The sequence below is a fragment of the Cebus imitator genome, unplaced genomic scaffold, assembly GCF_001604975.1.
Source record: "Cebus imitator isolate Cc_AM_T3 unplaced genomic scaffold, Cebus_imitator-1.0 Scaffold1, whole genome shotgun sequence".
Taxonomy (NCBI): Eukaryota; Metazoa; Chordata; class Mammalia; order Primates; family Cebidae; genus Cebus; species Cebus imitator.
Genome location: NW_016107316.1, coordinates 431,664 through 442,466, shown reverse-complemented (window position 1 = coordinate 442,466; position 10,803 = coordinate 431,664). Strand labels below are relative to the sequence as shown.

General features: G+C 52.7%; 1 long non-coding RNA gene across 1 annotated transcript; it reads left to right on the top strand.

Annotated features, from left to right (window-relative positions):
- Positions 1–632: 632 nt before the first annotated feature.
- Positions 633–10,451, top strand: LOC108301740. The gene is made up of 4 exons (XR_005199971.1): positions 633–810; positions 3,500–3,715; positions 5,043–5,271; positions 9,822–10,451. It is a non-coding gene; the product is annotated as an uncharacterized LOC108301740 (long non-coding RNA).
- The last annotated feature ends 352 nt before the right edge of the window (positions 10,452–10,803 follow it).

Genomic DNA, 10,803 nt, shown 5'->3' with positions numbered 1-10,803 from the left:
GCAGACTGCTTCAGATGCCTTCTCTGGAGTGTGAGGACTTGGGGCAAAAAAGATGGGCCCATCCCGTGAGTGTAGGGCCTTTAAATCCCTTTAAAAAGGGATTTAAAGAAATGAAATGGAATCACAGAGTGTCAGACCTAGATCATGCCTTGGCGCTGAGCTGGCCCCCTTCCCTTTGCAGACCAGTGGAAGAAACTGAAGCCCTGAGAAATTCAGAGATGTGCTGGAGTTTCCAGAACTAGGCCTGGAACTTTCTCCAGGGTTCAATGTGATGCCTGAAACAGTGGAAGGATCCCGCAGCATGGCCCAGATCCCCTTCAGAGTTCCAGCACGCTGGATTGGAGCATGCAAGTAGACCTTGGGGGCCAGAGAGCTGCCCACTGCCTCCCCAGAGTTCTCCGGATCAGTGCTGCTGAGCTGGTGCACCTGAAGGGTGCATCCACAGCGGTCACAGGTCAGTGCCGGGTCCCTGTGCTGTGGCTCCCACATCTTCAGATCTGGCCTCCCTCAGCCCTCCCTCTCCTCAGTGGCCCCAGCCTTGGCTTATCTGTGTCTCTGCCAGGAAGTCCTCATCCTAGAGGGTGAGCTGATAAGGCAGTCTCATAGGATGCAGGGTTAGAAGGTGCCTCAGGGACACTTCAGCTGAGTCCCTGAAGGAGGTGGTGGGTGGAGGGGCCCAGGCTGCACTCAGGCTGCAGGAAGCTTGTCTGTTTCTGTGTTTGCCCTCCCCATGGCCTGCATGGTCCTCAGTGCAGGGGCTGTGGCTTCCACCCTTAGCACAGTGCCGGCCTTGCTGGACACTCAAGAGAGGTGAGTTCCCTCCCGCTGGCTGCATCCACCGCCATCTCACCAGCCTGGGTGCTGGGTGGTGGCCGCACTCCTGGTGTGCTGCCTGCCTGCTTGCAGGAAGTCTGAGTGCCAGCAAACCCTTTGCTTGAAGAGCTAGTGAGCTCCCTGAGGTAGGAGGGTGGGTCTCCTAACGGCCTCTCCCTACAACCTCTCCTCCTCCTCACAGCTTCCAGATCATGGAGGATACCCCCAGCTGCTGACTTGTACACAGAGGTACTGCAACATCCAGAAGAATCCTCGGACCTGAAGAATTTCTCCACCCAGGCATCTGCCCTCCCATCCCACTGGGAGTCCCTATCCTCACTGGAGCCGGCCTCCTGGGGCCCTTTTCCTCACTGCCATGGCCCTTGGGAGCCCTTCCTTCCCCCTTTCCAAAGGGGAAGCCCTCAAACCCCACCTCGGTGACCCTGGGCAGCTCAACGCTTCCTGCGTCAGCAGCTCTGCCCACCTGCAGCCCGTCAGCAAATTCTCTCGTGTTGGTCTGGCCTGTTGCTCTGTCCAAGGCAGGCACAGCTGCCCACATATCTGCTCCTGTGTCACCTGCAATCTTGTCCCAGAAAGGAAGGCTGTGATGTTCTCATCTGCTCCATTCTCATGCTTAAAGGGCAGGGAGGACCGTGGGACCTTCCCTCAGGGTCAGGGCCTGATGGGACATGGTCACAGAAGGTTTCCCTGAGGGGGCTTTGTGAAAAATGCCTGATTGTCACATGGTTACATAACAACATAAGCCATAAGGATTTCAAACCATATACTGCTAATTTCATGTACTAACTTCATATTTTGTCTTATGGAAAATATTTGACAATGCCTCTAGGGGAACATTCGAGTGTTCGTTGGGGGTGGTTCTGGTGCGCGCCCGCTGGACTGATCTGTGCGCAGCTGCGTGCTCACCCTTTCCCCCACCTACCCCGCTCCCCTGAATGCTAAGACTCATTTAAAGTCACGACAATTTTTTTTAAGTCTCTTTTGCTGAGTAGCAGTTTCGTCTTCCAAGCATGGATGATCAGTTCAGTAGTTCAATTGTTATTCATTAAATAAGTCAAATTTGTTGAGCACCTACTGTGTGCCAGACACAATGCTAGGGAGCCTGGGGGTAGAATAGTAAAGGAGACTGGCACAGCCCAGTCCTCGTGGAATTGTGGATCTGTTGGTTTGAATCCTAATTCTGCTATTTGCTGTTTATCCCTGGCCAATCATTTAATCTTTCTGAACTTTCCTGCTTTTATCTATAAAATGAACATAGGAATTCTTGTCTCACTGAGTTTGCCTGGGACATAGTTGGTGCTCAGTAAATGGCAGCTACTCTTTGCTATATTCCAGGCCTTGAACTGTCTTTTTTCTTCTCATTGTAGAAGTTGCCTGGAAAGCTAAGAACTGTTAGCTCTTGAATCAGTTGGCTGCCCCGGATGTCCGAATCCCTTGGAAGGAACCTGGAAGAGTTGGCTGATGGGCTCCAGGTACATGCCAGGCTGCGGGCCATGAGAGCTTCCTAGCGACTTGGAGTCTGAGCTGTAACTATGTTCTGTTCTAATTTCTGTGTCTCTGTATTCTTTGTAATTGGGCCACTGTCTTAGACAGCTAGAGCCATTAATGACCTTGAGAAATGATCCCAGCCCTGAATACAGAATCCTGCTCTTTTGAAGTCAGCCACTCTCTTTGTGGGTCTAAACGTGTTTGTGTTTCCCCTCTCGGGCATATGCCTTCTCCTTCAGCTTTGATGCTGCCTCTGTAACAACGGGGCTTAAAATTATTAATTCGTCTTCACAGCAAGGTGCAGTTTTATTACACAAAAACGGGGAAATATAATTGCTATCTTGAGTAATCATTTTCTGAGGCTGAAAGTATAACCTTTAATTAATATTTCATCTGCAGCCAGGGTGGGTAACTTGAACAGGGCCTAAAAATATTCCTGCCCTGGTACATGGGGAGATTGTGAACTGTGCGACATGGAGCCAGTGTGTGCTATTCCATTGTTGGCAATTATTTCTAAAATTAAAATGTTTAACCCATTAACCCAGAATAAAATGGGGGAAGAGGCTGTAGAGATGTAATTCTTTATTGAGCGGGATAAATATGCACATTCCTGGCATAATTTGTCTCAGCCACCTGCATTGGGGGAGCCATCTCACCTGCCTGAGAAATGAATTTGGGGCGCAGGGGCCTGGTGGGCCAGGCAGTTGCTGATCAAAGCTGGGATTCCAGGCTGCGTCCACCAGGCACTGTGCGGCTGGACTTGGACTTCCACAGGTCACTGGGCTTAAGGGTGGGATGGATGGGAAGCCCTGTCTTTGATGTTTTCCGGAGCAGGGCACTTGAGATGTTCAAAATGCTTCCTGAGAGAGGGCCAAAGGGTGTTCCTGGGCGCCCTGGGAACTCAAGACATGTGCTCTGGGGCAGGAAGAGGGCAGGTGAGGACCCGGCTCAGGGTCTGCTGGGAGAGGGAAGGAGGGAGCCAGTCAAGGGCAGGAGGAAATGGAGTTGCAGATCATTTGGTGACCGATGGTGATTCTGGGTGACTTCCATCCCAGCATAGGGATTCCTCTGGATAGGATCATAGGGCTGGCTCTGGCAAGGGGACAAAAGTCCTTAGTCATGTGCATGTATGTCAGCATGTCAGTTTTTCATGGTGTACGCGTCATCTCACTGACAGGTGCTGCCCGATCACCTTAACAGCCCTCTGGGACCCGTGGCCATGTGTTCACAACAGCGGCCACGGCAGGTGTTTCCTGAGCTCTTGTCGTGACCTCTGTCGGCTCCATCTCATTGATCCTCCCAGCAACCCACAGGGAGGAGAGGTTTCTGAACAGATGAGGAAACTGGGGCATTTGGCTAAAGCTGTTGATTTGCCAGAGCCCCACAGCAGTAGGTGAGTTGGGACAAGACCTCAGTGGTCTGCTGGGTAGTGAGGACAGTGCAGGATGGTCTGGGTTTGGGGACCCCTGTGGGGCACATGTGTGAGGCTCACTGCGTGATGCTCTTGCTGGCCCTCCTGGATCTCCCTTGGGGTCCCCAGGAGTCCTCACCCCAAACCTAGGATGCATCCACGCCAAGAGGCAAATCACTTTATCAACACCATTGAGATGATTGAAAATCCTCCTGCTCATAGGACCCTGGAGTTGCTGTGTTTCTGTGCTGGGCTTGTTGAGTCTCTCTTGAAAAGAATATCATCGAATGGGTTTATTGACATTTTATTGATCATCAAGGGGCTGGTCTCAATGATTAACCATCTTGAGATTTATACCCTCAGCAGGGAGAAAGCCTGCTGGGTTTGTAAATGGCCACCCCCTCCTCCCTCACTACCTGCCCCTCAAGGCGTGGGAGGCTGGAGAGAAGCAATAGTTAATTTGACTTTTCTTTGTTCTCTTTGGAGAGAAGAGTGTTCTGTGCCAGGTACCAGGAAGCAAGGAAGGACAGGGGTGCTGATGACAGCCCATCTGCAGTTCCCACGCGTTAGCTCACTTGGTCTCACTGCAGCTCTCCCGGCTGCTGGTCCTACCCTTGCCATTTTATACAAAGGGAAACTGAGTCCTTTGAGGTGGGAGCACCAGCCAGGGCACTCCGGTCAGTGCAGAGAGCCAAGATTGGAAGCTGAGGGGAGCCGACCTCCCGGAGAGGGAGTGGCTCTCGGTCCCTCCAGCCGACACTGGAACCTTGCTTTCCTCACTGTGTTTGTGTGGCCCACTTCTACCAGCTTCAATCCAGCTCATAAAAACACTTCTAAGAGATTTAACAAGAGTGACATCATTTGATTTTTCTCCCTTACTCATTCCTTTTTTAAAATTATAAAACAATACTTGCTTATAAAAAGTTTAAGGTGTTTTCTTCCCTAATCATCTCTCAGAAGTAACCAAGGTGAATAACTTGGTGTGTAGTATTCTTCTATGCAAATAGGAATCTTTAAAGATATATAGAGATATCTATACACACAGGACTTTCTGTTGATACAAAATGAGCACGTATAAGCATATACGCCACAGAAGCATTTGTAAAGGTCAAAGACTGGAAATACCAAACATGTTCCTCAAAAGGTATTCGGTAGAATAGACTATGATGGAGACCTTTAATAGAATTATTGTATGATCATTAGAAAAAAAATGAGGCAGCTCTCTGTACAGACGTGAGTACTCCTTACAACACGCTGTTAAATAAAACATTGTGTGCACAATGTCAGCCCACTTAATTTTCCATCACAGCTTCCCGTAGAGGCAGATGCCGCACAAGCCACCCACCCAGATGCAGAGCCTGATTCCCTGTGTGGACTGGACGGCAGTTTCCCAGCTGGAGTTCTCTGGGCCAAGCTGCCTGTGACATGGGGTTGGGGGTGCTCCAGAGAGTCATGGCTGTCCCCAGAGGAAGTGACTTGTGGCTGACCGCTCAAGGGGAAGTCCTGGCGGTGGAGTCATCAGCATTCATTCAAATAAGGTAAGTGCTTCGGGAGGGATGGGGCAGGGGCTGAAAGGCATGGGGTAACTGCGATGACCCCAAACTTGAACTGAAACCTCTGGAAAGGCATCGCCTTCAAACTGTTTAAATGATTGCATGGGATCATCTCATTTTTACATCTGCAGAAGCCTAGGCTCAGAGAGGTGAAGTGATTTGTCTAAGGTCAGACAGCATAGCATGGTAGTGATTGGGCTGGGGCTGAGGGCCTCTCTGGAGGTGCATCTGAAGTGTCTGTGCCTCAGGGAAGTGGGGGAGGGGAGACTGGGGCTGTGGCCAGTGTCTTCCCAGCCTTCCTGGCTGTCTGTCTCCTCTTAAGCGTGATCTCATTTTCCTTTCCCTCAGTTTCTCCCTCCTCTGCCTACACTCTTGATTTGTTCTAAATGCCCCCTTGCCAGAGCTAAGGAACTTGGGGGGACTTGCTGAGAACCCTGGGTGAGAATCCTGGTTTGGTACATTCTTCTTGGAACCCTTGGATGTTCCTGGGGTGTCAGTGTGTGTATGGTGTGAGTGTGTTGTGTGTGTGCACGTGTACTTTGTGTGTGTGGTTAGGTGTATGTGGCATGTGACTGTGTGCACGCACATGTGTGGTGTGTGTATGGATGGTGTGTGGTGTGTGTATGGAGTGTGTGCACTGTGGGTGCGGACGGTGTGTGCATGCATGTATAGTGTGAATGTGTGGTATGTGTGCACGTGTGCAGGGTGTAGCTGGTGTGTGCTCACTTGTTTGTGATGTGCATGTATGTGCACATGTGTTCGTGCATGTGTGTATTTGTGTGATGTGTGCCTGTGCGTGTCTGTGCATGTGTGTGTGTTTTGTGTGTGCAAGAGGAAACAGAGGGTAACTTTGCTACAGCAGCGTTCAGCTGCCCCCAGGGCAGGAGCTGCCCTCGAGGGCTGTGTCCCCCCTTTCGGCAGCCCCGGTGGGAGTTGTGCCTCATGCCGCAAGCGGGTCTATTCCTGCGAGCCTGGACTCTGGGTTAAGAGAGGTAAGCACACAGAAATAGTAAACCACTGTTTTCTTGCCAGCTGTTTGCTCTTATTAATTCAGGTAGCAATTACCCATTCTGAATATTTGGCGACTAATTAGTTTTCCCGTGGAGATGGCAGAATGAGGAATGCTCCGCTTTGACCTGATCCACTTTCTCAGTTGCTGGGGGCGGGGGTGGGGTGGCTGGGGGAGGGAGGGGACTGAGCGTGGGAGTGAGAGCTACAGAGAGCTCTGCTCAAAGCCTGGGATGCCCTTTAGTTGCTGTGGTCTTTGCGACAAATCTTTAGGAGGATAAAAATAGCCCACCCAGTGTTGGTTTTGTTGGGGCTTTTGTGTCACGGGCCTGTTTCCTCTGTGGGTGCCACCCCTGGCGGTGCACTGGGTGATGGAGGGGTGCTGGCAACGCAGGCTCACGCTGCTCTCCAAGCAAAGCGCCTCCTCTTTTGAGAACCTCATTGGGACTAGGGATCCACTGGAGACTGGACCTGGACCACAGGGACCTGATGCTCGGGGCGAGGGCACCCTTCAGACCCCAAGAAACTGGGGCCTGTGGGACACACAATTCAGGGGACAGGTTGGAAGAGACAGTCAGATGATTGGCTGAGCTCAGCTGGGAGTTGAATCGGAGATCATTTCTTATCAACCACTAAGTCCCTTGGCCAACATCGGGCCTATATTTGCCTTTTTAGCTCTTGAACTTTCTGCTACTGGGAAGAGTTGTCAGTACATGATCTGGCTCCCAGAGGCACCTCGGAAGGGTTCTAACAGGAGGGTGCGTGGATCCAAGCCAGCTCAGTTCAGCAGCCTCCTGCACGGGAAGAGCCCTCGGGTGGAAGTCTATTCTGGGGAAGCGGTGGATGGATGAAACCCATCGCACTGCCTGCTGTGCCTTTTCTGGTGGTGGGGAGAGGGCTCAGACTACTGTGGGGAGTGGATGCAGTTCAGGGCACCCTAGACCAGCCCACCTGTGTGGGAGGTGCCTCCAAATGCCTCCCCGCATGCACACTGTGTCTGCAGGGACGCAGAAGTCTGTGAGTCACAGGCCTACTTTCTGCCCAGCTTGCTCATGTGTTTGTGTCTGTGAAAGGTGCTCTTTGCCCAATGAGGGCTGGGAGGCCTCCCGGCTGATGTCCCCCCGTAGCCGTGTTTTAGAGCCTTGTCTTAGCTGAGGGCAAGACTGGCTGCCTGCCCTCCTCCCTGGACACAGGTCCTCTCCAGAACCTGGGGTGGGCATCAGCATTCTCAGACTGGCACCTGCTGGCTGCATGCCTCCTCCTGCTTCCGTGTCCCTGACACTCAGCCTGTCCGTCTGCACACAGCTGGGGCTGGCTCTGGTCTTCTGCACACGGTTTGCCCAGCTCACCTACTTATTGTAATTCAAGGCCAGGGACCCTAGCTCCTGTGTGCCTGGGGTTTCCCCAGTGCCTGGCTTGTGCTCTGCTGCCGGCCCTAGATGGTGGCCGATGCCTGCTCACATGTTGGGGCTGGTTTCCCTAAAAGGCAGCAGCTGCAGTTCCTGTACAGATAGGCTCAGCGAAAGTGCCAGAGCCTTGGGTTCAGACCTGGCCGAGTCCTGTTCTGCCAGTCGTTTGTGACTTTGGGCAAATTCTTTCTGCTCTAGGAGCCCCGCTTTCCTTGTGATTGCTGTATTTTGGGGGTAGACTACCCGCATATTTGTCATTCGAGAGAATGACACAGGCTCCTGTCCCAGTGATGTGTAGGGGCTTCAGGGAAGAGAATATGTGGATGTGACCTTTGCAGTTTGCAGCTGGACAAGTGGCCGTGCGCCTCCCTCTACTCCCTCACATGTCTGTGGGGTGATCAGGCATCACCCCTTCCTCCCTGGAGCTGAGAGAGCTCTCCTGCTTTGGCTGGGAATGACTGGTTTAGAGCTGAGGTCAGGGAGACACCCAGGTGTTTGCCAGGTCACCCAAGGGACAGGGTTTAAACAAGCACCATCGCAGAATTCCCAGGCTGGGACGTGAAGTGGCTTGGAGGCGGAGGCCAGCTGTCCCACGACGTGGGCGGGGCTCGCTTCCTCCAGGCCGCACCTGACCTGGGCCTGGGAGTGAGCTCAGAGCTGCACACACAATCCCTTCAGCTGGCTTGGGAAATGCAAAAACACCAGGTGCAGGGCTGTCGGTTAGAGTTTCCATTTACATTACCTGGGGCTTTCTGTCCAGCTCGCCCTTCCCCCACCACCTCGCACAGGCCTTCACTCCCACAAGCTCAGTGGGCGGTGGTTCTTCCCAGACAGTCCACCTGGGGAATGGGAGCTCCGGGCAGCTTCCTCGGGGGACCTGGCTCTGGCTGTGTAATTCCGACCTGCAGAAGGCAGAGCCATGTGACAACTGTGGAGCCTGGAGCCTTGCTCCAAACCCCTCATGACCTGGGTGACCCTGGGCAAGTCAAGCCACCTCTGATTTCTCCTCTGCCCATGCGGATATGAATACTTCCTTAGAGGCTGGTGGTGGGGATGAAATAGGCAGAGGATTAGAGAGCGGTGGAACCGTGCTGCTTGACACGTGGTGGCCGACATGGTCACCGCCCAGCGTGCAGTGCAGGCTCTCTGCCTCTGGCTTTGTGGAGCTGGCACAAGTATCAGCTCATTTAAATGGCACGACGCTCTCATAATATAGACATGATTCTTGTTCTTTCCATTTTACCAGTGAGGAAACTGAGGCACAGAGAAGTGAAATAACATGCCCAAGGTCACGCAGCGAGTCAGAGGTAGAACTGGACGTTGGAATCTAGGCAGGCTGAATTCCAGCACTGTGCTGATGGACTCTGGGCAGGCCGAATGCCAGCGCTGTGCTGAAGCTGTTCCTCTTACTCTGATCCCTCAGCGGCCCTGGACGCCCCTGTGGGTCCCAGGCAGCTGGCATGACTGGCGTGCGGAGCCTCGCTATGGTTAGCATAGAGCCCTGGGGAGGCCAGCTCCAGACCCTGCCACTCCATTTGCAGGTGGGCTGAGGAGGGGGAAGTTGGGGGGCAGGGTGTGGGCTCCCAAGCCAGATGCACCTGGCTGTGCTTCCCAGCTGTGACATTTAAAACTGTGGACCTTGATTTTGTCACTAGTAAGGGCATGGGAAAGAGAAGCCACCGTGCTTAGGCTGTTAGCTTTCCATCCTTGGACTTACCCCGGTTCTCCTGCTGTGAGCCTGGTTTTCTTCGATGCTTTTTTCATTCAACAAACCTTTCTGAGAAGCTTTTTCCTGTACATTTCTGGACTAATGAGCAAGACTCAGTCCTCACTTGTCTGTTGGAGGGTGTGTGTGTGCGCATGTGTATGCTGTATTTATGTGCATATGTGTTGCATGTGTGTGATATGTAATTTCAAAGACATAGGAGTAAAACAGGAGGCATCAAAAAAGCCCAGAGGAGGGAAGCAGCAAGGCGATTCCCAGCAGTCAGTAAGCAAGCAAGCGTGCAGACACTTAAGAAATGTATGTGGAATGAAGAGGAGGAAATCAAAGAAGGCTTCCTAGAGAAGGCGGTGTTTAAGCTAAGACTCATAGTATGAGTCCTGTTTTGATTACAGAGAGAGGCTGCTGTAGGAGCCAGGCTCAGAGACATGGAAATGCCTAGCCAGAAGCACACAGTTCCCGAACTGCAGTCCAGCTGGGGGCCCCACGGGGCCTCATTTTGTCACAGGCTGTGTGTTGGGGTTGGGGAGCAGGACAGGGTGAGTGAGTCCCTGGAGGAAAGTAATAAAGATCCATCTGTTTGTTCAACAAACATTTACTCGCTATGCACTGGCCTAGTCTGCTGCTCAGTGAAGACCACGATGAGGCTGTTGATGGAGCTGGCAGACCAGTGGGGGTGACTAACCCGGGAGCCACTTGAGCCCCCCACAGTGTCCCTGTGCTGGCATGGGACTTCTGCAAGGCCCTGGGGGCCCTGAGCAGGGAAGGGGAATGGGAAGAGGAGGACTGTCAACAAGGGGTCAGGAGGGAGGGCACCCTGCAGCTGTGGCTTCCAGGCTATGCAGGTGCTGTTGGCAGAGGCGAGGGAGACCATGTGCTCAACCTGTGGGGCCTGGCCGTGGGGAGGAGAGAGTCTGTCAGCCTCGGGCAGCTGCCGGCACATGGCAGAGGCTGGGCTCTTACCTTATAGGGTGATGGTGCTCATGCTGCATTGAGCTCAAGTTACCTGGGGAAGGTACAGATTCAGGATCCTGCCCCCCCAAGACTGAGTCAGTGGGGGCCTGGGAATGTACATTTTCGTTTTGTGCTGTGTTTTTGGCACCCTAGGGAGTTCTGACATTGGTTCTTTGCTTGGTAAAGTCCATGACGTTGTTGCTTCTGCCTAGAGCCCAGAGGCCCCAGGTGAGAGGCACGGGAGCGTCACAGTGGTCTCCGAGTTCCCACCTTTGTCAGTTGGCAGCTCGCCATTCATTTCCTTTCAGTTCCTTTCAGTTCATTCCATTTCTCGTATTTCATTGCCTCTCTCCTTATTCAAGACAAGAGTTTCCGATGGCTTGTTATCTTTATATAACAACACGTGAACATGGCATCCATTAA